The sequence below is a fragment of the Cygnus olor genome, chromosome 9, assembly GCF_009769625.2.
Source record: "Cygnus olor isolate bCygOlo1 chromosome 9, bCygOlo1.pri.v2, whole genome shotgun sequence".
In the NCBI taxonomy this organism is placed as follows: domain Eukaryota; kingdom Metazoa; phylum Chordata; class Aves; order Anseriformes; family Anatidae; genus Cygnus; species Cygnus olor.
Window position 1 is genome coordinate 6,548,083 of NC_049177.1, and position 22,962 is coordinate 6,571,044.

Genomic DNA, 22,962 nt, shown 5'->3' on the forward strand with positions numbered 1-22,962 from the left:
CACATACATCAGAGAGGTGACTTTCCTGCTACATTTAGCGTTGGTGCGGCCCCACCTTGAATATCGTGGGCAGTTGTGGGCTCCACGACATAAAAAAGATGTTGAGGCTCTTGACAGCATCAAGAGGAAAGCAACAAGGTGGCAGGAGGGCAGGAGGACAGTCTTGTGAGGAGAGGCTGAGGCCCCCGGGCTCCCTGGCTGGGAGGAGGACACGTAAAATTGAGGCTGTCTGGAGGAGGTGTGCTGAGCTTCAGGGTGCAGATCAGTTTCTGTGTAGGCTTAGCAGCAGCAATTCAAGGTTCTGGGTTCTGCGCTTCCTCTCATCCCCTGGGCTGCCTGGGATGTGGTCCTGGTACCTTTGGCTCTGCCTCTCTGCAGCTGGGCTGCTCACCACTCAGCCCACCAGGGCGAGGCACCTGGGGTTCCCTGACCCCTTTGGTGCCGCAAGGGAGGAGATGGCTCAGGGCACTTCCCTGCTGTTGCTGGTAAAGTTGCAGAGGTTTTGAGGCATGGGATCTGTTCAAACCTCGTGCTCCTAGCCTCTCAGAAGACCATGACTTAACCCTTGAGTGCTTTCCAGACCTTGGCTTGTGTGTTTACATTATGCTTTGTGAAACAGGGGGCTATGCATGTCAGCTGAAATAACAATTTTGGAGCTCTGGGCTCTTCTTTCCTATTATTTTAACTCACACTGGTTTGTCTGTAACATATGACAAATGGTAATTATAAATATGGACTCTTCGCCACAGAGGCCCTTTTATTACAAAGAAATTTAAGTCAGAACTGCAGAATTAACTATCAGGAGAAATATACATTTTCTCATCAGATGTGCTGGGTTTTCCCCCAGATGGTTTTCAATTAAAATTTTTAAATGAATATGTTATTTTGTTTAGATAAACCTGATTGTTTTGTATGTTATTTGAATAATTTATTACTCTGGAGGTTGCGGTGGAAATAATGTACTCTGAAGATGCAGTATTGCTAGATCTTTGGGAGAATTTTCCCTGCAGACATGCAATCAGAGGATGAAGTGGTAGTAATTAAGCAGCTAATGCTGTGAAGAAGCAATCTTTAGTTTCCAAGATAATTTAACGGGAAAAAGCATTTTCAGTTCCTGCTTTAGGAATCAGGTACCTCATTGTTGGGACTTTTTGTTTTCCTTGGCATACCCACCCCTTTCCTGGGGTTAAGCACGTTTCTTGTCCTCTAATCCTAATTTGTTGATGTTTTCTAATTGACTCACAGCTTTTTCTCAGCAGCTTGAAACCACTGCATGGTCACTCGAATATGCCACTCTGTTAATTGGCTTTCTGCCCCAGTCGCCTCCTGCCCCGTTTATCTCTCTCCGAGCTCTTCTGGTGTTTTTCAGTCCTCCAGCTTCTTTTGTCCCTTCCCCAGATAAATTTGTCTCTTCTGTTGTTATTGCACTCCTATTAAGAATTAATTCTTACCTAACTTTGCTGTTGTTCATAACTTCAGGCAGGCTGCTTTATTAATAACTGTGGGACATCAGGTGCAGCACCACTCTTCCAAAGGATGGAAATGTCAGATTTAAGTGCCTGACCTCAGTTGTGATGGTGAATGGTCTTTGAAATGGTCTGTTTGGGTGAATGTTGAATATTTATATATATATTTTTACTTGTACAAATTAATTGTAATAATGCAGAAAATCCCCAGATTACCTGAAGTTGGTTGTAAACAATTGATCAATGCATGTAGATGCAAAGACTGTCTCAAGCTCCTACTCTTGTAAGATTAGCCACGTCGTGTTTTATGCAGCTATGACCTAGTAAGACCTACAGTGATAGAGACTCCCCAGGCAATCTAAGGCACTCATTAGCTCTACAAGTAACAGGGTTTTCCACTTTGCGGTCTAGTCTAGTCTATTTATTTAGCAGGGAATGCAGTTGTCATTGACCTGAACCATGTGAAGGTGTTGGCATAATTTTAAGTTCAGTAGCTCCCTGACTACCTGTGCTGTTTCTTCCCATTGTCGCTCATAAAGGTAGCATGGCAAGTGTCAAATCCTAAAGTTTCAAGGAAAAAAGGAAAATCGTGCTAGTGTGCTGTATTCACATTTCTGCTGATTTCCCTGTGTATCTTGTTTTTAAGGAATAAGAACCTTGAAAAACAGCAACTGCATCTCTGTTCTCAAAATTGTAATGAATGTTGTAATCTAAAGATACACTTTGAATATTGTATTTATTACTCTAAAATAGAAATTAAAATTTCAAAGCCTTGCTTAATCCTTTACTGAATTTGCTGGACCTACGATGCTGGAATTGCTCAGCAATGTGAACTGATTCTCACAGGTTTGTATGAGAAGTCGAAAGGATGTTTATTTTCAGATTTGCTCTATCTGTATTGCTGTCAGGCACAGTACAGCATAAATCCAAGCTTCAGTACAAATAATTATGCAGGGCAATAGATTATCCTTTGATATATTTCTTTTGTTGCCAAAAATGTGTGTGCTTTGTCGATGTTGACTATGATTTCATATGAATTTCCTCATGAACTATATTTCTCCTTAAAATATTACTTCGTGTGTGTCTACAGCCTTGGAAGTTTCTTCCCCTCTCTTATCACAAGCTCCATGTGCAGGTGGCTTCATTTTTCTTCTTCTAAAGGCAGTGTAGCTGAGGAGAGGCAGATAGCAACCAGATTTCCTTTATCCAGGGTGGTGTTTCACTCTGTAAAAGGTGGTAAGGTCTGCTGGTGGTAAAGTCATCGTTTTGTGTTCCATTTCTCCCAGTACTTTGTCCTTGAATCTCTTCTCCCCAGTGCTCCGTGGCTGCGAGCAGTGGTGCATCTTGTGGTTTCCAGGGGACAGCCACCAGGCAAAGCCCTGGCAGAGCATGGGCCCTGTGTTTGGGTTCAGTTCGCAGTTGTCTTTTGAAGAAAGATGAAAAGCCCTGTTAATGGTGGCAGGACTGGATCAAAGCTCCCCCTTGCCTTGTTTGATTCTTGTATATGCAGAGAATGTAAATAATTTTAGCCTTTCACTTTCAACTGTTTTGGGGTGGGACTGATTAATCAGATCTGTCTTCAGGCCTGTTATCAAAACGGTGTTCAATTTATTTGAAAAACCTCCGACACAAAAAGTGTGAAATGAGACATTTCAATCATCAGCGCCGAAATTCAGGGTTAAAGCAGTGGAGATGCTACTTCAGAAATTACTGACACAGCTGCACTTCATCTACAGAACTATGAGGGTTCTTTCAGCTTAAGCATTATTTTTAAATGTTAGTTGGTGGTGAAATAGAGAAGATAAAATGCTGATGCTCGTTCCAGGATTTTATATGGTGTTCTGAGTATTGGCCAGTATTCTGTAGGGCTGGTTTTGAGTTACACATCTTCAGCATTGGTGCCACTGGTTTTCTGTTGCAATGGGAGCATTACTCACTAGGAGCATTGGATAAAATGTTTTTGGTAATTCTCATTCGGAGTGGACTTAACAAAGAAGTAATTAAGTGAGGCGGGTGTGCAGTGTTACTTCATATCAGCTACTCAAAGCTATACCTATATTTTCATGCAGACATGCCTAAAAAAACACAAATTCCATAAATTTGTCAAACTCGTGATGAATAACGTAAGAATATTTCCATGCCTTACGTGAATATTACTTTCTAGAAGTAATGAATTTCCAGACCTGGCATATCTTCAGGGTGTCTCTTTTCTTAAAGAGAAGATTATTTATTAGCTCTGTGTCTGCCAATTTCTTTGCCTCACTGGATGATTTTCTTCATAGTTTTATGTTTGTTTTCTGAACAACACAAGTTGGTTTGATGTCCAAGGCTACAGATGCATTTCCAATGTCAGCTTCCTAGAAACAGTTGTGCACGTCCTACCAGTGAATGAAAATATAACTGTGTCTCTAAGCAGCAACCTAGGAATGTTGTATGTATGACAACCTTATCTGTTGAGGGAAGTTAGTTTGCACACAGATTTTAATTTTACATTTTTTTGTCTGTATCCCAACAGGCACAGCTGCCATTAAGCATGTAATACAGCAGATTTTACCGAAGACTCTAATAAGACACTAATCCTATTCAGAAGGACTTGACTTGAGTAGTCCTGCTGTGTTTGCAGTTTGCATCCTTCAGCCTGGGCATTGATATTTTCGGGATCTAAATGCTCTGTAGAGCAATTTCTCACTTGTTTGGCTGTATCATTGACTGGCAAACCAAACGATCTTGTTCTACAAAAGCAATTTGTATGAAACCAAAATATATTTTGAGCACAGAAATAGGTAACGTTAAAAAAGGATAATTTTTCTTTGAGGTTCACAGTTATCTTTTCTCAGAACGGGCAATTTTACAGAAGAGCACAGTGCATCTCCTATGCATATGGATGTTTGTGTCTGCATGTGTAGTGTGGACATGAAATTTAAAGAAGATAGTTTCTGGTTTGCAATAAAAAGCAACTGTAAATACTTAAAAATCATTACAGGGTATGTCACTGATTTTTCTTTAAAGCCTTCATACAACATCTTGAAGAGAATTTTTTCCCCTCCTCTGGTTTCAGCAAACTCAACAGCTAAAGTGTATTTAACTAAGAAAAAGTGATTAGTTTCTTTCAGATCCCGGTGCTTTTCCTCATTTCTTGTAGTTATTGCATTTTACTTTTTTTGGCTTTCTCTTAAGCAGAGAGCATGTAACTGCTCTCAAAAAACACATTCCTCTGTCCACTAAAACAAAACAAAGCATAGAGTTATATTAATACCCAGTTCACACTTCTAAAATTGAAGGGCTTCATGTTTCTGAATTCCAAATCATTCCTATTATGTGAAATATGCTATTTGAAGAGGCTTTTTAAAAGATATTTCCCTATAGAGGTTAAGATAATTTTAAAGGCTTAGAAATTAAGGAGTATTTAAAACATTTAATTATTTTTAATTAATAAATTTTAGATTTAAAGCTAGCGTAAATTACCGAGAAAATAATGCATTTTCATTGACTAAAGAACTTCTCAATCTGTTGCCTCTGGTGAGATGCATTGTCCGGCCATGGGCACCAGAGCCCTGTCTGGTGTTCAAACAAACACAGCCAACGGTGCGCCTGGAGAGCGCCTGACTTCAGCTGCTCCTTCAGCCTCATTTTGTAAACTTGTATATTCTTTGCAGTATTAACTGTCACAGTGCTGAAGTTGCACTTAAAAATTTATAAAAACTTGACACTGGTGATATCAAAGACTCCCACTTTTTAAGAAAAAGCACCACTGTTGTTGGCGAGTGCCTTGGGTTAGGCTGGATGGAACATGTGTTTTGGCTTCTGAAGAAATGGCAATTAATTGCTTGCTTCATCCTGATTTTCACTGCACTGCAAGGTCTCCTGATCACATATGGACTCACTGTATGTTTGTTATTTTAACTAAAGTAATTGCTTTAATGTGCTTTGTATGGTTGTAGCGTTGACTGCATTTCTGCTTGATGTGTGCTTGCCATATGTGTAAACAATTTGCTGATTTTAGTGGTATGACCTATTGGCCTCTGCCTGTATAAACAAATGAAGGCCAAAGTTCAGAGAGATCAGAGGGGGAACTTTAAACATCCTGCAAAACCTGCAGTCCATTAAGTGTACATTAGTATTTGGTTACAGCCATTCTTTTGTGCTTCCAAGTAATTTGTTCATAACGCATTTGGGAAAGCAAGATAGCTTCATCTGATGCATGGGTACTTCTGAGAACGTCTCCTTCTGCTTTGCTTAAAGGAGCTTCATTGTCCGAGTGCTGTTCAGCAATGTATGTGCATGGAACAGTATTTCTGTGGCTACAGGAGCTGCAGAGTGTCTGTTCTCATTCTGAGGATAAGAGGGCTGAAGCCCAAGCCTGGGACTTGCACGTGCTTAGAGGCCTTACATCAATTTGTATTTCCATGTACATTTTGTTTTGGCCCTTTGTTTAATTCTGTCTTATTCTAATGATTTCTATACCTCTGAAGCTATGGACAGGCAATAATTAATAAAACAGAAAAAATAGGTAGGTTAGCGTAGGTGGAGTGCTTGGCACTGCTGGTCTGCTAAGCTTTGTGTTGGTCTTCATCAAATTGTTTCAGGTGGTAGCCCGTCTTCAGGGCTGGTTAAGTTATTTCTAACTTGGTCCGCTCTCTTCAGACACCCAGCATGTAGCTCTGATGGCCTGGCATTTGTTTGAACATGATTGTGAGTATTGGAAATAGTTGCAGAAAGGGCGAAAATAATCCAAAGCATTAACTATTTGTGAGATTTAGCAGTTCTGACACTCACGTTTTTGCCTGATAATGTTGTAATAAACTTTGATTGCCTTTACTGAGAGGTTGCTTTGGATTATCCTTTTAAGGGACAGTAAAGAAGACTGCATTGCTGTGTCAGCATCAAAATTCTTACAGTTCCCAGCTTGGGAAACCCTCTGATCCTGCTAGCAAATTGAAAGTATTTTGCTAATGAGTCACAAAGTTCTTTCAGTTTCTTGATTTCCATTCAGTTTCTCTATCCTGGAGTTCCAAAGGTGGTTTTGGTTGATTTTTTTTCCTGTGCCTGACTTTACACTGTAGGCTTGTAGAATAAATAATGCTGTATGAATAAGCAGAACAGAAAGAGGGCTTTCAAAATCTATTTTTTTTTTTCTGAAGGTACTTTTGGGTACTTCCATAGCCTCTGGACAGCACTGCTACCAGCTTAATTAGAGATCTAAGTACAGATACTCTCTTTGATGTGGGACTTTCCCATCTGTAGATTCCTTGAAAGATGTCAACTTTGTCAAGTGATACAGCTTTATTGGTGTTACATTAAGAAACCAGCTTTCAGTGGCGTTTTCTTGAGTCAGAATTAATGCTAGTGTGCTTTACTTTTCATTTAGAGATTTGAATGTTAAAGCTGGGGAGACAGGCAGTTGGAAGAGGGCCTACGGTGTACAAAGAATGAACAATAGCACAAGAGACAGATGAGCCACGTGCTTCAAAGAAATGTGTGTCAAGGTAGAGAAAGTGACAAGTGCCAGCAAGATCTAGGAAGAGATACTTGAAAGAGCAAATGTGAAGAAGGCACTGATGTGTGAAAGAAAGAGAGAAGATGGAGAAGTATGGCGTGGATAAAAAGAGCAAAGATGGTGAGATTTTGACGGAAGAAGTAAGCCTTGATGCAGCCAAACAGCACAAAGAAAAGAAAGTCATACTAGGGCTATCCCAGTTCTGAACAGCCCTACTTTACTTTACTTTCTTCATCATTTTTTCTGTCAGGAGCTCATATTGCAACCCCAGCTTTATGGGAGGGAGTGAAAATTCACCTGGGTTCTCCTGGTATTAAGCACAGGCTTGCTGGGCTTTCCTGACCGCTGAGAGCTGCTTGGTTTTGTGAGTCAAACTAAGCCTGTAAAAGTCAAAGAACTTGACAAATGTTTGCTGTGGTTTTCAGTACGCACTTCTCAGGAATCTCTGTGATGCTGTTGGCATGTAACTGGGTCTTTTGTCATTCATGTCTTTACAACTCAACTTTTCAGTTTGAATAGGAATGAATGAACTATTAATATCTCTGGATCTGAGAGGATGAATTAACCCTGCAGATTTTTCTGACTTGAAATATTCTTATTTTATTACAAGCTTTTATTTCTAAAGTTCTTTTTTATTAATTTTCTGAAGACTTACTAAAATTTAAAACCTGTTTTTTTTCTGTGTAACACATCTTCTATCCTCAAAAAGAATTTTATGAACTTCCGTGTGTACCAGATCACCAGTAAGAAGTTTAAGAGTTTTTATAATTTCATTGACAGAGAAGAATGCAGAAGCTAAATTGTCCGTGACACAAACATTTCCAAAATCCAGCATGTAACTTGATGTACTTCAAATACAGGAGATAAGATGCCTCTTATCATCATCCTGGGCAACATTTCTGAAATGAAACTCTTCTAAATTGTGATATGAACAACGCCTGCACATATGTGCAAACAGTTCCCTCAAAATGCGATTTTTTTCCTAAGTCACTTTTGCAAAGGAACTTTCAGGTTTCCTCTGGCCCATTTTTCCCCAACAGCTTTACATGCTTAATATATGTAAATATATGTACTGTAATCTTAAAATGTTAATGAAAACAAGTTTGTGTTTAAAGCAGACTGGAGATGAAACACATCCAAACATTTGGCTTTGTACCAAATAGGGCTGTGCCCTGTAGGAGTTTCTCTGGCTGGGAAGCAGCAGCAGTTGAGCACTTTTACTTTTCATCCATTTACTCTTTCTCTGGTTTTCTGGCCATACAGAGTCTAGTGAGGTATGGAGATGCGAGATTTGAGAACTTACCTGGTTGTGAGGGTATATTGGAGATGATGCTCACATGAATAGTTAGTGCCCCAAAGTTCACAGCTAAAAGGAGTTGCAGTAGAAATGTCTAGAGACTGCCTGTTCTCAAAACAGTCTAAAAAAGCACGTCTATTTTTGTTGGGGGGGGGAGGTTTTCCGTTTAGAGAGACCTCCCCTGCAATGTTTTGCTGCTGTCGTTAGAGATTTGTTATTGGTGAGTACACAAGCGTGTCTGTGGCCCATCATTCTGTGTATAGGGCTAGATTCCGAGCAGGAAAACCCATGACACTCGTGGAGGAGGAGTTTCTCAGCAACCCGCTTGAACATGATGACCATCGAATCCCAGAGCTACCGGTAGCTTCTCATCAGACGGGTGGCTGGAACCACTGCTGTTTTCCGTTCCCCAGATTTCCCTGTTGAGAGAAACCTACTTCAAATGTCAGCATCAGAAAGGAACGCTTGATTTATGAAACATGAATGGGCATAAAATCTAAATGTCACTTTTAACGTAGTTTACTAAATGACTTGCTCCCCATAATTCTGAATTATTGCAGTTTTTGTTTAACATAAATTCATATTAAGTGTACCAGTTCTAATTTATAAGTCATCTTAATAAACTACTATATTAAGCATGTTACATTACATAGGGAAAAGTTTTGCTTTTCCAGGTGGTAAGTAACAAAATTCTGTATCTGGTAAAGGGGGCAGTTTTCTTTCATACAATCTGAAGAGAACAGATATTTGCTGTTTTCCCCTTTTGTATGTGTAGTTGCCCTTATAAACAGAATAAGCTATAGATTCAATCCCCACTATTTTTTAACACCTGGATACATTCTTTCCTCAGTGCCCAACTGCCTTTTCAGTATTGAATTTTTGCAAAAGAGATTAGGCTTTTAAACTGGAGCTTTTGGATAACTTTACATGGCTAATATTTGAAGAAATACAAGGACGTGGGTATTTGAGGGGAGCTGACCTGCTCGTACAGCAGGTGAAAATGGCAGTCAAGGGTTCTCTTTGGGAAGTTGTTCAGTACTAAACAATACAGCTGATGATGAAGAAAACCATATACATTTCTATAACCCATACGAGAACGCACATTACGTGGATAAAAACTCATTTTGCAAGCTTTTAGGTTTAGGATTTCAAGCCAAAGAAGCAGATGGTACGTGCATTTACCAATGCTAATCTGACAGTAATGTCCTGATTCTCTGTGGAGCTCAGTAGTGCTGCATGCTTGTCTGACATCCTCAGGCTGCTGGTAAAGGGCATCTCCCTGTGCAAAGTCTTCTCTGTTGTTCTAGCTCGTGCTGCACTAGCAGCCCCGCTAGCATGCCGGTATAGCTAATGCTGTCTCCCAGGTTTGTCTGTAGTGAGCATTACAGAATACAGGGCTTGCTGGAGGAAGGGAGAAAGAGGGCTATGTTGTCCTTTTCTGAATGGAGGGTTACAAGTCATCATCTGTGCTTTCATTTTTATTTTTTTTTCTCCTTAATCTGTGGATGGTACTATCTCTGTTCCTACAGATTTGAAAAATGGTCTCTGTTCAGCTGATTCAGCCAATTGTTTTGCAGAAACAGTACTGAAAAATAGGCTTTGTGTGTGTGTGAAAGAGAGACAGGCTTTGAAGAATTTGGGGTAAGCCAAATGAGTCACAAAAATGCAGATATTTTTTGAATGCATTTAATTTTGAATTCATTCCTGGGATGGATAAGCTTTATAATTTCTGTTTCTTACAAAAAGAGTTTTCTTTTCTGTCAAAAAGTCATTAGTTTTATTTAGTGTTGAAAATCACAATAAAACCAATTCGGTTGTTAAGCACTCACTTAACCATGCAGATGAAGAAGAAGCCAAAGAGGGATGGATTTTCAGCCCAAAGGTGGAGGAGGTGCTGACTGAATGCCCTGCTGGACCTTCCTCCTGCCAGCACTGAGAGGTGGCTGTTTTGCTTCCCTCTCGCTGTCAAAGTTGGTCTCAGTCACAGGATTTCTTAAGGGCTCTTTGACTTTGTTTGGCAGAGCCTGCATAGCTTGCTTTTCTTCTGTTTTGCTCAGAGTGCAATAAATCAACAAGGAAATGGAGCATCTTTATATAAGGCCTGATGTTTGCTGTTACATGATATTTTCAAAGAATGAGATGTTCTGGGTTAAGCAGGATCAGGTTTGTAATTTTTTCTAGATCTTTGTGTTTGTTTGTTTGTTTTGTTTTGTTAGGTATTGATTTCCACATTTGGCTACATTATAATTTTGCAAATAAGCCTCTGCAAACAAAACCAAAGTATCCATACCCCGTAAGGGCCATCCATGATGGATGAATATATATGTATAAAATTAATTTTTACCCATTTTAGGGCTTATCATGAAATCCTCATAAAACACGTTCACCTCTTTGAGAAAGTAAGCAACTGCTTCATTAAACACACAGTTGTGTGGGGCAGACAGCAGTCTCTAAAGATGTTACTATCCTTTTTGCTAGGTAATTGTAGTAAGGGAATTCAGTGCCCTCTAGGGCACTTCTGCTGTCCGTCTCCTGTTGTTTCCTGCCTCACAGGAAAAGAGACAAACAGTAAATGATTTCTGGTTTTAATTAGCTTGACAAAGATGCGTGCCCTGAAGTACACTGGAAGGTGCGCTCATTAAGTGTGGTGTCCCTACAGGCATTTCCTGGGTGTCCCTTACAGTTGCTTGTACCCGGAGATTTGCTGTTCAGCCGGCTGTGAGGGCATGCATGCCTCTCTTTTGACTCAGCCTTGCACTAAAATGACATCTCTCAGGTGGTCGGTGCTGCCTGCTGTGGGCTGTTGCTCCAGTTTTGAGCTGGGGCAGCCCTGGCAAAGCCCCCGGTGTGCTGCTGCATGGGCTGGGGTGCCCTCGCTGCTCCCCTCTCTGCTCCAATGCAGCCAGCCCGAGCCCCTGACCTTGGTGCAGCTGCAGAAAAGCAGTAAGAGTGCGGCCCAGAGCTCTAACCGGCTTTACAGCATGAGACATTAGCAGCAGTGTATGGTTGGTCCTGAAAGCGGTGTTACGTTGACCTCCTTTTGGCTCTTTGGAGACCAGGGGGTTATTTTTATTGTGTATTTACTGCTAAAATTTGTATTCAAATGATAGTTTTGGACAAAAATAACCGGCGGCAATGGTGTTCTTGATGGATGGTTATTTAGGCTGGTCACACAGAGGGCCTTTTCAGCCACTGCGAATTTGAGAGTCCATAAAACTAGAACTTCATCATGGAGTGGTGACTCTGCAGCACTTCTGCTGGGAGTTTTGTGCTTAGAGCACAGACACTTTCGTGTTACTCCCGTTGAGGCCTCGGACCTACTTCTGCAATGCTTTTCAATTTATCCAGATGTTCCAGTTGAGAAAACAAGTATATTTTCAATTATCTAGTTAGCATGATGAACAACAGATTCCATTACAGAGGAGAATTTACGTAGTTTTTGTCTGTCATTGAATCAGGCAGGAGATTTAGTGTTCAGATTAAGATTAAATTAAAAATTTAAGAATTTGGGCTTCTGTTATTAGAGACTGTAATAAAAAATAGAATTATTGGGCAAGAGCATATATATGATGATAATTGCAGACGTTTCATGCATGGAGGAGAGTTAATGTAATGCTTTTCAGAGCTCTCTGAAGGTGGCAATGCATGTGGGAATGATGGCAGCCCTCTAAGTTTTGAAAATCCAGATACTTCAGAGAACTTTATGAAAGGTTTCCTTCCAAAAGACTTGTACACCATTAAAGTTGGGCAACTTGGTCCTTTAGAGAACTGTTAAGAAGACAGGAAACAAAAGATAGAAGCAAATGGTTGGATTTTAAGATGGAAGATTATTAGTAGGGTTTCTGCTGTGATCTAGTCTGCTCACTACGTTAATAATGAACTGAAAAATGATGTGAAGTAATGATTTATACAAAATTTTTCAAGGTAGACTAATCTAAATTTGACTCCAAGAAGAGTTGTAAGAGTCCTGCAGTACTTAGCAACTGAATAATAAAGTTATAGGTGAAAGTAAGTCAGTGATGTTATGTGCCCAGCAATGCGTAGTGAAGGAAACAAATGTGTCTGTACATTGTATGTACAAGAGTTCTTGAGCATAATGAACCATTGCTACCTGGGAAGAGATCTTGGGGGCATTGCACGTAATATTATGGAAATACCAGTAATGAGGAGAGATCCAAAGGGTGAACATGCTATCGTGAACTGGAACAAACAAGGAAGCTTGGTTATGTTATTCTGGCCAGCTTATATCTTGAGTATTACGTGCTCTTGTGGCTCATCCCTGTCCTTCTCTTCCCCTTCAATGCAACTGTAAAAATATTTAAATAAATTCTAAACTAAATAAATACTAAAACTTAATAGGCTGGATAAGAAGGAAAAAATGGCTTCTGCACAAGGAAAGAATAAATAAAAACCTGTAAAAGCATCTGTATTGGGTCAGACCAAAGGTCTACACAGCTCAATATCCAGTAATTACAATTAATAGTTGGCTAAGGGAGAGTATGGGAACTGGTGAGCATAAGGGATATTTCAGCCCATAACCTCTAACCATGTTGATTTCAGTGACTTACTTAGTCACATATATATTTGTTTAGTAACTCTCGATGGTTAATTTCCTAAACTCCCTAGTCTCTTTTCATGGAGCTGTGTAAGCTTTTTGCATCCAGAGCATGTTGTGGCAGTTTACAAATGTGTTATGTGACAAACCACCTCCTTTGGTTTGTTTTGGCTAAACTCTTCAGCCTCTAAAAGAAATTCCTGCAGGGAATATCCAAAAAAAAAATTATGCATTTATAAATGGTATAGGAAGAAAAGACTATGGAAGATCTTTTGTCAAAATCTGAAAACCGAGGTGTTCAAATGAAATATCGGGTGCCTTATTTAGAAAGTAAATTTCATATGTTGAAAAAGTCTGTCATATGAACCACTGCAGTAAGATTATGTGGAAACAAAAGGTATAAATACATTTAAAAGGGGATTATTATGGACCCATTGGTGTTGGATGAACGTGGCTGTCCAGTTGCATCTTTAACAACAGGAAACCTTTACATTGCTGGTGGTCAGAAAATGGAAAACAAAATAATTTTAAGTGAACTGTAATAAAATTATCTGCTCATAGAAAGTTGAAATTTCATATGGTGCTTTCTTACACTTTAAAATAAATATGTGATTTAGCTACGTTTACTAAAATTAAAATGCCGGAATGAAGGAGGGAAGTTGTGGCTCTACATGTAACGATCCATGATAGGAGAAAGCTCATATTTAGTACTGTACTTGTATTTACTAAAATGTCAAGTAATTTTAAAGAGCACTGAAACTGTTCTGTGAGTTACAGAGGGGATTACAGGATTGGTTTGTCTGGTCATATAAGGTGAATTCCATTTCTATTTTGCCTCTATGAATAAGATTAAAGTAAAGTATGGGAATACTAATGTTAGAATTATTTGATATTTTCTTACTCACATGTGTTTTCCATTACCAACTAAATGCTTAAAATAGTTCCAGGAGACTAAAAACACGTTTTTGTCAGTTTATAAAATACTTTCAGCAACTTAAAATGGAAATAGCTTAAAAATGGATTATTGTAGTTAAGCCTAAAAACTGCCCTCATTAAAGATTAGACCATGACAAAGTTCCTGCTGTTGCTCGATAGTGGAGTTAATTCCACCTTTTTCTTGAGCTGAATATGGGTATCTATTCAAATGTAGATAACCTTTAAACCTAAAAGTAAGCTGCATGTGTTTTTGCAGGTATCCTTAGAGACAGTTAATGCTTCAGTCAGAACTGTTCATCACAAATATTTTGTAAATACAAAACCTCCCTTTTGAGGAAAAACAGCAACTATTTTGCATTCTGTATCTCTACAGAAAGCAGATAGAGCCCAAGCTGAGGAGAAGGAAATGTACCATTTAGAATGAAGTACCTTACTAGAGCTGACCTAAAATCCAGCTGTTACTCAAACCGACCGCCAGTGCATCAGAAAATACTTCCTCCTGACAAATTTTCTATCTGATTAAAGACAACTTTATGAAAGGTACGTTATCAGGTTAGCACTGATCAAGTAACTATTTGGTGCAGTATCAAAAATAGAAGTTACATTCTCAAAATGGGTAAAAAGTGAGTTTGCTGATATGTGCTCTTGAAATGGTTTCCTTTGTAAGTGGGTTTGTCTGAGCTCCCAGCAAACTTGCCCTTCCTGGTTTGCTTCCGCTGTATGTCCGGATCGATCCTTTTAATGATCGTGTATTTATATCCTATACATTTGGTAAATGATAGTAGCCTGCTCTGTCATATTTCTGCATATATTTGGAGAACAGTGCTCTATAATACATCCTTTTAGCACTATGCAGCATGTGACAAAAGCTGCTTCTTACCTTGTGTTGTTGTGCACTATTAGTGTGAGCACCAGTGCAAGTTTGGTCTTGGTGGGCTGGCTATGGAATACAATTGCTACAAGCAGGCAGTAAAGAATCAGGAAACCTTTTTGGCAGTCAGTGAGGTTGATGCAACTCTATTGCAAATATTCACTTCCCCCAGAACATCAATAAAAAATGTGTCACCAAAATAGTGTCCCAGACAAGCTGCCAATTAGCAACACTGCTGCTTTTTAGCGAGGTGGATTATAAGAAGAAAAAGGCATGCATTTTCTACTTTATCTTTCTAACCCCGAGGAGTTTATTGGAAAAGATAGTTTTAAAAAAAAAAATTAGGTACAGATACATTGAATCATTGAACAACCTTGGAGTAGTTCAATTGCAGATTGACTCATCTGCCAGCAAGCTTAATCTATTTGACGTGCATTGATCCAGTCCGTGAAAGAAGGTCACTTTCTCATTATTCCCTGACTTGGAGCTCAACATCACAGACTGCTCAACTTTGGCAAGGTCTTACGTAAGGTAACCTAAGTCGTCTTGTAGCCCAGAATGCCACCACCACCACCACCCCCTGCCTTGTTTCTTCCATGTTGTATCCTTCAGTAGTACCAGAAGGCCAACAAGCTGATGTTTTCTGCAAACCTCATGTGGCTATTTAGTGTCGGGCAATTGCACAGGAGTGTAGGGAAGGTCAGCAGTTGACCTATTTAAAAAAAAAAAAAAAAAAAGGCATTAAGGCATTTAATTTTCCTCTAAAATCGATTTCTTTTTAGTGACACGTGAAAGTTGTGTGCATTTTTAATGTTTAATTTTCTGTGAGAGAATAAGTGAACCAGGGCTGTTTTGTCGTTGGCATGTAGCAGTAAGTTCTGAAACAAATCAAATTGGCTCTTAAATTCATTGAGTGGAAAAAAATGCAGTAGCTTCTGTGCAATGCTTTAAAACCATACTGGAAGGTTGCTATTTTATTTTGTTTTTCAAATTCAGTATTCTGTTCACTTTCAACTCTAGCACTTTTTTCTGCTTCTGAGATGCAGATGCAGCAGGCAACCCTCTCGATTGCTGTAAATCAGTGTGAGGCCTCTGAAATGAGTGCACTAAGCCAGCCTCTGCGCTAGGTGAGAATTTGGCCAGCTGTCTGTCTGACTAGTTTTTCTGTTTGCTCACATTTGTGTAGTGTTGCACAGGCTAGGACATAAAGATAAATTCTACTTGGTATCTGGTTCACCCTTCTGGCCTTTCCACTCCTTTAGTTAAACTCATAAATCTTAGCTTTCACTATTAAGATCTATTTTGGAGCTAACTGTGTTCTTCTAAAGGGAACTACCTGAACTCAGTAGTTTTTTTTTTATTTTATTATTTTTGTCTCATAAATGTTCTTTTCTTCCAAGTGTTATTTTAAATACAGGACATAACTTGACAATGCTGTCTACACAGTCCTCCTGCTACACTCCCAGCCCCTGCTTTATTAAGAGAAATCAACGTCTTCAAACTTTGCAGCTTAACAGCACTGTGGTGATGTTCCAGCTTTGAAAAGTTTAATGTTCTTTCCTGACATTAAGGTCCCAGTAAGATGCCAAAAATACTGAGGAAGGGAATTTGTAACCTGTTGTGCATATCACACAAAGGACTTGGATACGGAAAATGTTTTCCTTTTTGATGTTAATGTTTTGGGTTTGTTGTCTGTCTTTTTAGAAATCATGTCATTAGTAGTCTGGGTTGATTAGCTTAGGATTGATGAGGGTTGAATCTGAAGAAGACAGTCACCTGTAACCAGCCCAGGGCACCTTAGCACAGCAGAGGTGCAGTATGATGATACTGCTCTTTTTTCCTCTTTCCCCCCCTTCAGCCCTCATTTGTGCGACGTGTACTTCGGGGTCAGTTTTGGTATTCTAGCCATTCTAGTTTATGGTTTTTATGCTTCACAAGCATAACATTTGCTTTCCCTTGGGATAAGGAAAATATTGAAAGTAAGCAAACCTTGCGGTAGCAAAACAAGAAGAGACATGCTGGGCCAGTATTGTCCAGTGACGTTCCCTATTTGACTGGAGTACTTACAGAGGATAGAGCTAGGTTCAGCTGCTGATGCTGGGTTGAGCATCTCAAGTTAAGTTTCATGGGGGAAGAAGAGCATGTGAAACCTCACAGGATGGTTCTTATCTAGAAGGCTCTTGTCCTAAAGTCTCTAGGTAGTGTAATGTGGCATATTTTATTGAACCTGTTGTGAATCCTGGGCTGAAAAGAGAAGAGGGTAACTTGATAGGATAAGCAGTTGTGGGTATAGGATGGTTTGAAGGATAGGCTTATTAAATTTGATTTTATTAAGGAGAAATTATTTGATCTTTAGGTTGGGATTGACTTGTATTCAAATGAACATCAGCACGTCAGCACATTACACCCCATGGAAAAGGGACGTAAGAGTTTCTTGTGTAGGAATTTGTTTTATCAGACACCCGTTTTCATTGGTGTGCATTCATGTACTTTTTTAATTTTTGAAGCATTTGTTTGTTGCATAAGCTCCTACTGCAAAGTTTTATTTGCTGTTAAGCTTTATTACAAAAATCTTTTTACTAGAGTACAACTGTATTAGGAACATACACTCTATTATTTCACTTCCTCCTTGACATTGCTTTATTACAAAGGAACGTTTTGTGGAGAAAATGGCTCCGTCTGTCTTGCTTCAGGGAGCTGTGATTACTGTGGAGTTAACATGGCCATGTGCTGCTCAAAGGCTTCTAAGGCAAGGGAAAAAGGTTTGGCACTTTTTTTAGCTGGAGAGCTTGTGTTGGGATGAGGCCAAACTAAACACCAGTACCTCTATGGTTTATGATTTGCATCTTTTCAGCTGCTGGGTTCCTTGGTTGCAGTGCTGCTTGGACGTATTGTTGCTCAGGGTCCGCTTGCAAGCAGAATTGCTCCCGTTGTTGTAGACAGCAACTACGTGGAGCATATCTGGGGAGAGCTAAAATTTCTGTTCTTCGACTTTTTAAAGAGAAATTTTACTGCATATCCCCTGGCAAAAAAAATCATGGAGATGAGAGATTATCGTTTTCCATGAGAGGAAATTTTGAAAATACATGGGTGTGCCTTCACATTTTTCCAGTACAGTTTAAATGTATGCTTTCAATATAAGATTTTACAAGTATGTTTGAATTCAGTATACCAATTCAATTGGTATACCGAAAATCTCCATTGAAACTTACTGAAATTACTGAAGTGAGTATTTTTCTTAAAACCACTTTTTTATTTTTGTTTGCTTGATTTTGTTTAGAAATGTTTAGAAACATTTTTATTCAGAAAATTCCACATCAACTCCTGAATCAGACTTCCCTGTGTGTGTGTACATCTACATATCTATACTGATTTAAATGAATAAACCAGGAAATTCTTAAGCTTGGAAGAGCTACCTTCTGTCTTTGCCTGTCAGAGAGGAGGCTGCCCGCTGTAAGGCAGTGGTCAGCTCCCTCACCCTGCGTGGTTCACTGCTCCTACCTCCTTCAGCTAGAAACTGCACCACGGTTGGGAGTTGGTATTCCAGGAGAAAGCTGATGATAAAGAACTCTTTCAGTTAACATGCACGGGCCCCAGAAGGATCCTCTGGTTAGAAGGAAAATATGAACTGGAGGTAAATTGCAAGTTTTAATAGTGGGGGTAATTTATAATCCTTTGGAAGGCCTCACCAGGAGACATAAATTCGCTTAGCTGCAGGGTTTTTTTTCATTTGGGTTCAGCTGCTGTGGTAAAAATGTATTCCATTTATTGGATCTGATGGCGGGATTGCAGGGTGACATCGTATGGCTGTCACTCGGCAGGGTTAATGCTGGCTGGTTTTGATTCTTCTGGCTGAACGTGAGAAGCTGAGATTCATTCAGTCTTAACCAAAATGCTGGTTTAGTTTTGTTCCCCTACAATCAGGGGCTGCTCTGCTCCTGGTTTTCCAAAAACACAACTGAGTGCCTTTGGAAATGCCACCCGTAGTCACTTGTCTGGTTCTGTAGCTGTGGCAGCAGAGGTTAGTCGCCTGTTGCTACTCAGAGCAGGTTTGTAACTTTGACAAGCAACATGCTCCGTCTCAGAAAAGGAAGAGCAGAGCAAGCTGGTTTTCCTTCTGCCCTCAGGAATAGTGAGGCGTCCTCTAGTCTTTCCCTTCACATAAGATCTGGAAGTTGAATGTTTTCAGGAACCTGTGTGACACAGTAACCTTTAGTACTTGGAGATTTACATGGCCAACTGGATAACGCACCGAAGATGTGACAGTTTTTTGGTCTGCATAGCCTACGAGGTCCTTGAATAATGCATGGCTGGCTGGCTGACAGCAGCTTAATAGACTCCTTGTCAAGACGGGGAGCTGACCGCTCTGACCGGGCTCTTCTCCGAGAGAGGCACCACAGGATTCTTTTCTTTTTGCCATTAAATATCCTGTACTTACTAACATTTCTTTTAGACGGCAGCTAATGGGATTATGGATATTTTATGTCATCTCCACATCAATAATGCAGTATGGGCCACATGAAGAATTGATTCTTTTTGTTTGGGGAGGGAAGTGGAAAGATATCTTAACTCTAGGCAGTAAGAGATTTCTTTTAGGAACTCCAGTTTTGATGTAAGTTCTAGTCGTGACCTTGAAGTTGCAACTGGAAGCAAGGAGGCTAATAGCAAAATTTTTTAACTACTTTGGGATACTCCCGAAGTTATAGCCATGCAATGAAATCAGTATTCCCTGGAGCAAAAGCAAGCTGTACTATGGCAGCAGGTTAGTGCATAGGAGTATATTGGTTGTATTGCTGAGCTCAATATCGGTATTTTATTGTATTCGAAAACTAGTTTTTGTGTTTGCTTTTTCCTTTGTTGTTGTTGTTGTTTTTTCTCCATGGGGTAGCTTGTGAGAAATGTTGATTCTTGCTTGTGCTATTTCCGTGTCTGTTCCCCTTCAGTCAGAGAAAATCAGCACTTTTGTTTGCTGGTGCCAAGTTTGCTGTGTCCTCTCAGAGGATCAGTGGAGTCCTCCAAGCTGCCTTCTGGAGGGAGGAGTTGTGTTCAGCCTGCCTGCGCTCTGCAGGTGGCAAGGAAATACCGTGACTTAGCAGGAGTGATCCAGGTCAGGAGCATCTTAAAGAGCGTCTGGTGGTTCCACAGTGCTGCAGAAAGCTCTGGGAACATTTGTATGTTGTAGATAAGCAAGAAGAACCTGCTTGGTTTTGTTTACCCTGGGTGTTAAGTATTGAAATAACATTATAGACATGTTTATTTCTGTAACTGGATTTTTTTTAAAAAACACTATAAATGTATATTCAAGTATTTGTAGCAAACCTGTGTTTGGGGAGATAATGTACGAAGAACTGTTTTTTTAAACATGTAATTACTTTTTTGTTAATGAGAAAAAGATCTTTAAATGAAGCTTTTTCTCATCTGTGTGGTACTGGAAGCTTTACGTTTGACATGCAATATTCCTCTGTAGCAAAAACTCCAAAAGTGTTATTACAGTTATTGTTAATCCATAGTTTTAATAGAGAGTGCTTTGTGTGTTGATATCCCTAACATAAATTGCATAGTCATCTTTATATAAAGGATAATGATTTATAGGCATGGTCTTCCCCTAAAACTGCTAAAGAGAAGTCCTTTGGACACTTGTTCTTTTCAATTTATGTGATATTAAAAGAAACACATTTTCATTTTCTTAGACTCAGATTAAACTTTTTTTTTTTTCCTTGACACTTCAGTTCCTTACACTTTGAAGGAAAATGATGTTTGTGAAAGCTTCTTTTATTTTATGCTTCCAGGCTGACTCTGGCAATTTTCATTGCTCAGATCCGCACCCATCAGACTGTAAGGTTCCCACAGCTGATGAGAGATGAGCGTGGCTATGCCCAGCAGAACACAAGGCCAAGGGGATAATTAGTTGGAAAAAAATTCAAGCATGTTGTTCCTACCCAGCAGGTCATTGTGGAGCATATAAAAGAGGAAAAGACAGCTAAATTTGTGTAAGCTCCTGTTTTGTTGATGCAAGAGATGTTCCAGGTAGCGTTTCCTGATTAAATACCTTGCTTCTTTCTTTGTTTTATAAGGCAAGGTGATGAAGTTAAGAGAGAATTCTTTTACATGTTGTTTTCTAGTGGTTTCTGAGTAATTCCTTGAACTGTCAATTGAGGAACTAAGAAATGAGGAAAACCATTCTGGTGCTGAAAAAAAACCCACATATATTATTCATTTCAAGAGAGTTTTTTTTGGTAGGCTAAATCTTTTGTTGTGATAGAATAGCTTAGCAGCTCTATTTTGGCTTCAGACAAAGGCTTAAACCATAAACAAGCAAACTTTACAACTGAAGAACAATGCGATCAATACTCATGCAGCGGACGCCTTTTATAGAGCACACAATACTGTATTTTCTTTTATTCTGTCCGATAGATTCTAGTTCCATGTTATGCTACAAACCACTCTGGTGCTTCCTTGTATTGCTCAAGAAGAATCGTACAGAAACAACTTCAGTGTTTACCCAGAAACTATTCATCCAATTCTTACAGGCACTGGTATAGTACAGAAATCAAACTTCAGCGTCCTTGTGTTTAGTTCAGCTAAGGCAAGTCTGGATAAGTGAGAAAAGCTGAGAGTGGCAATGCCATGGTTGTGTGTGGAGCACCAGTCCTAGTTTAGTAAATCATTTCTATTTAGCAAATTTTCAAATGTGTGCCTAAGTTCTTTTGAAGTCAGTGGCGTGTAGGCAAATGCATAAATGTACTTGAGGGCCAGGCACCAGAAAGTCTCAATCTATACAAGAGAGACCAGTTTCCCAGTGGCAGAAATTGGTTATGTGCACATCTTACCAAGACAGCTGATTCATTAGTACCGACTAAGCTTATGAGAGATTTACTCTTCTGTTAGTACATAGTACATTAAAATAATCAGCTGTGATTATAGAACAGCTCATTTGGTTTAAAAAACAAATAAACAAACAAAAGAAATCCCCCACAGACTCTTTTCAGTCTTTCATCAAATAGTATTTTGCTCATGTTGACAGAAATGAAAGGCAGGCGTGCTATGAATACACTTACTCTATTTTTAAATTTGTCATTGATAATAAAAACTCACATCCTTCCTCACTGACACAAAGAGCACTGCAGACTAGCTGAGTTAACAGTCTGGCTCTGTCACTCTGTCTGTGCTACCAGCCCATCATTTCTTCATTTCATTCAACTGGCAAATCTGCAGCATCCAGATAGCTGATGTAAAAAGTCTGGTTTTGATAGTACTTTTGTTCCTACTGATACTTCATCCTGCTATGACATGTATACGTTTCTGATCATTGATTTTGAATTTCTTTAACTCTATTTAACTTGGATGACAAGGAGAAGTGTGCTTATTACGTTGGGGTATTTGCCTTTGCAAGCACACTGTGGTATTATTACATTTACTTAAATACCTATTTATTGGTGGGCTTGCATACACTGAAATCTTAAATGATACGTTTTCTGGGATTTTTTTTTTTTATCATCACATACACTGATAAGGACTTATGTTCTGATGTATTTTAAACACTGAGCACAGTCTTTGTAGGCTCACCTCTCCTTGTGAGTCGTCTTCTGCTCCAGGAGAAGAGATCAGGCGCAGGCTGGATGGCTACCCTGGTCCCTCGGACTGTCACCGTGGCTCTGTTGCTTTTAGTAATTTCAGCTGAAGAGGAAAAAAGGATGAGTCATCCATCAGCTTATTCTAAGACAGTGTAGACAGTTGTAAATATATCCTGTCTGGAGATTTGGTTCCAGTAATCAGCACAAAATAACCATTGACATCACGAAGCATAACTTGCAGCCTTTATTGCTGAAAAAAAAAAACAACCTTGGGGCGAGAGAAAGGGATTAATGTTGCTGAAAGAGCAAAGCAAAATGTTTGTTGTTTAGAATGTGCATTTTTTGTGGTGTTGTTCATTGCCTTCCACAACAGTGGAAACAATTAACTTGCAGACTATTGCTCTGGGGCTAATATCTTCCAGTATAATCCAGCTAATTTACAAATAATAATTTAAAAATCCTAAAACAACACAAAATCTGAACATGAGAGTACAGGCACTTCTGTGCTTGGGGATAAATTTGTGGCATGGGAAATGAGTTTCTCACAATACATTTCATAGCTGTAGACAACTTGAGGTGAAATCTTGAGTTTAGCTTGCAGACAAATTCGAGAAGAATGTGGCTGCAATGGATGCGTATTTAATTTTCATGAGTATGGCCTTTGTATATCTGTTGATAAATGCTTACAAATTACATGTCTCCATATGAACTTTGAAATAAATGGAAGTGTGTGAAGTGAAGCAGTTTGCCCTGAATACCTTGCATT

General features: G+C 39.4%; 1 protein-coding gene across 6 annotated transcripts in view; it reads left to right on the forward strand.

Moving 5' to 3' along the window:
• Positions 1-22,962, forward strand: part of SPSB4 (splA/ryanodine receptor domain and SOCS box containing 4) — a 93,560-nt gene that overhangs the window by 32,332 nt on the left and 38,266 nt on the right. Inside the window, exon 3 of one of the 6 annotated variants that reach the window (XR_005822752.1) lies at positions 14,125-14,291. The exons of the other annotated variants lie outside the window; for them this stretch is intronic. The gene's annotated coding sequence lies outside the window, so the exon portion shown is untranslated. The remainder of the gene's footprint in view (positions 1-14,124; positions 14,292-22,962) is intronic. 6 annotated transcript variants of the gene reach the window in all.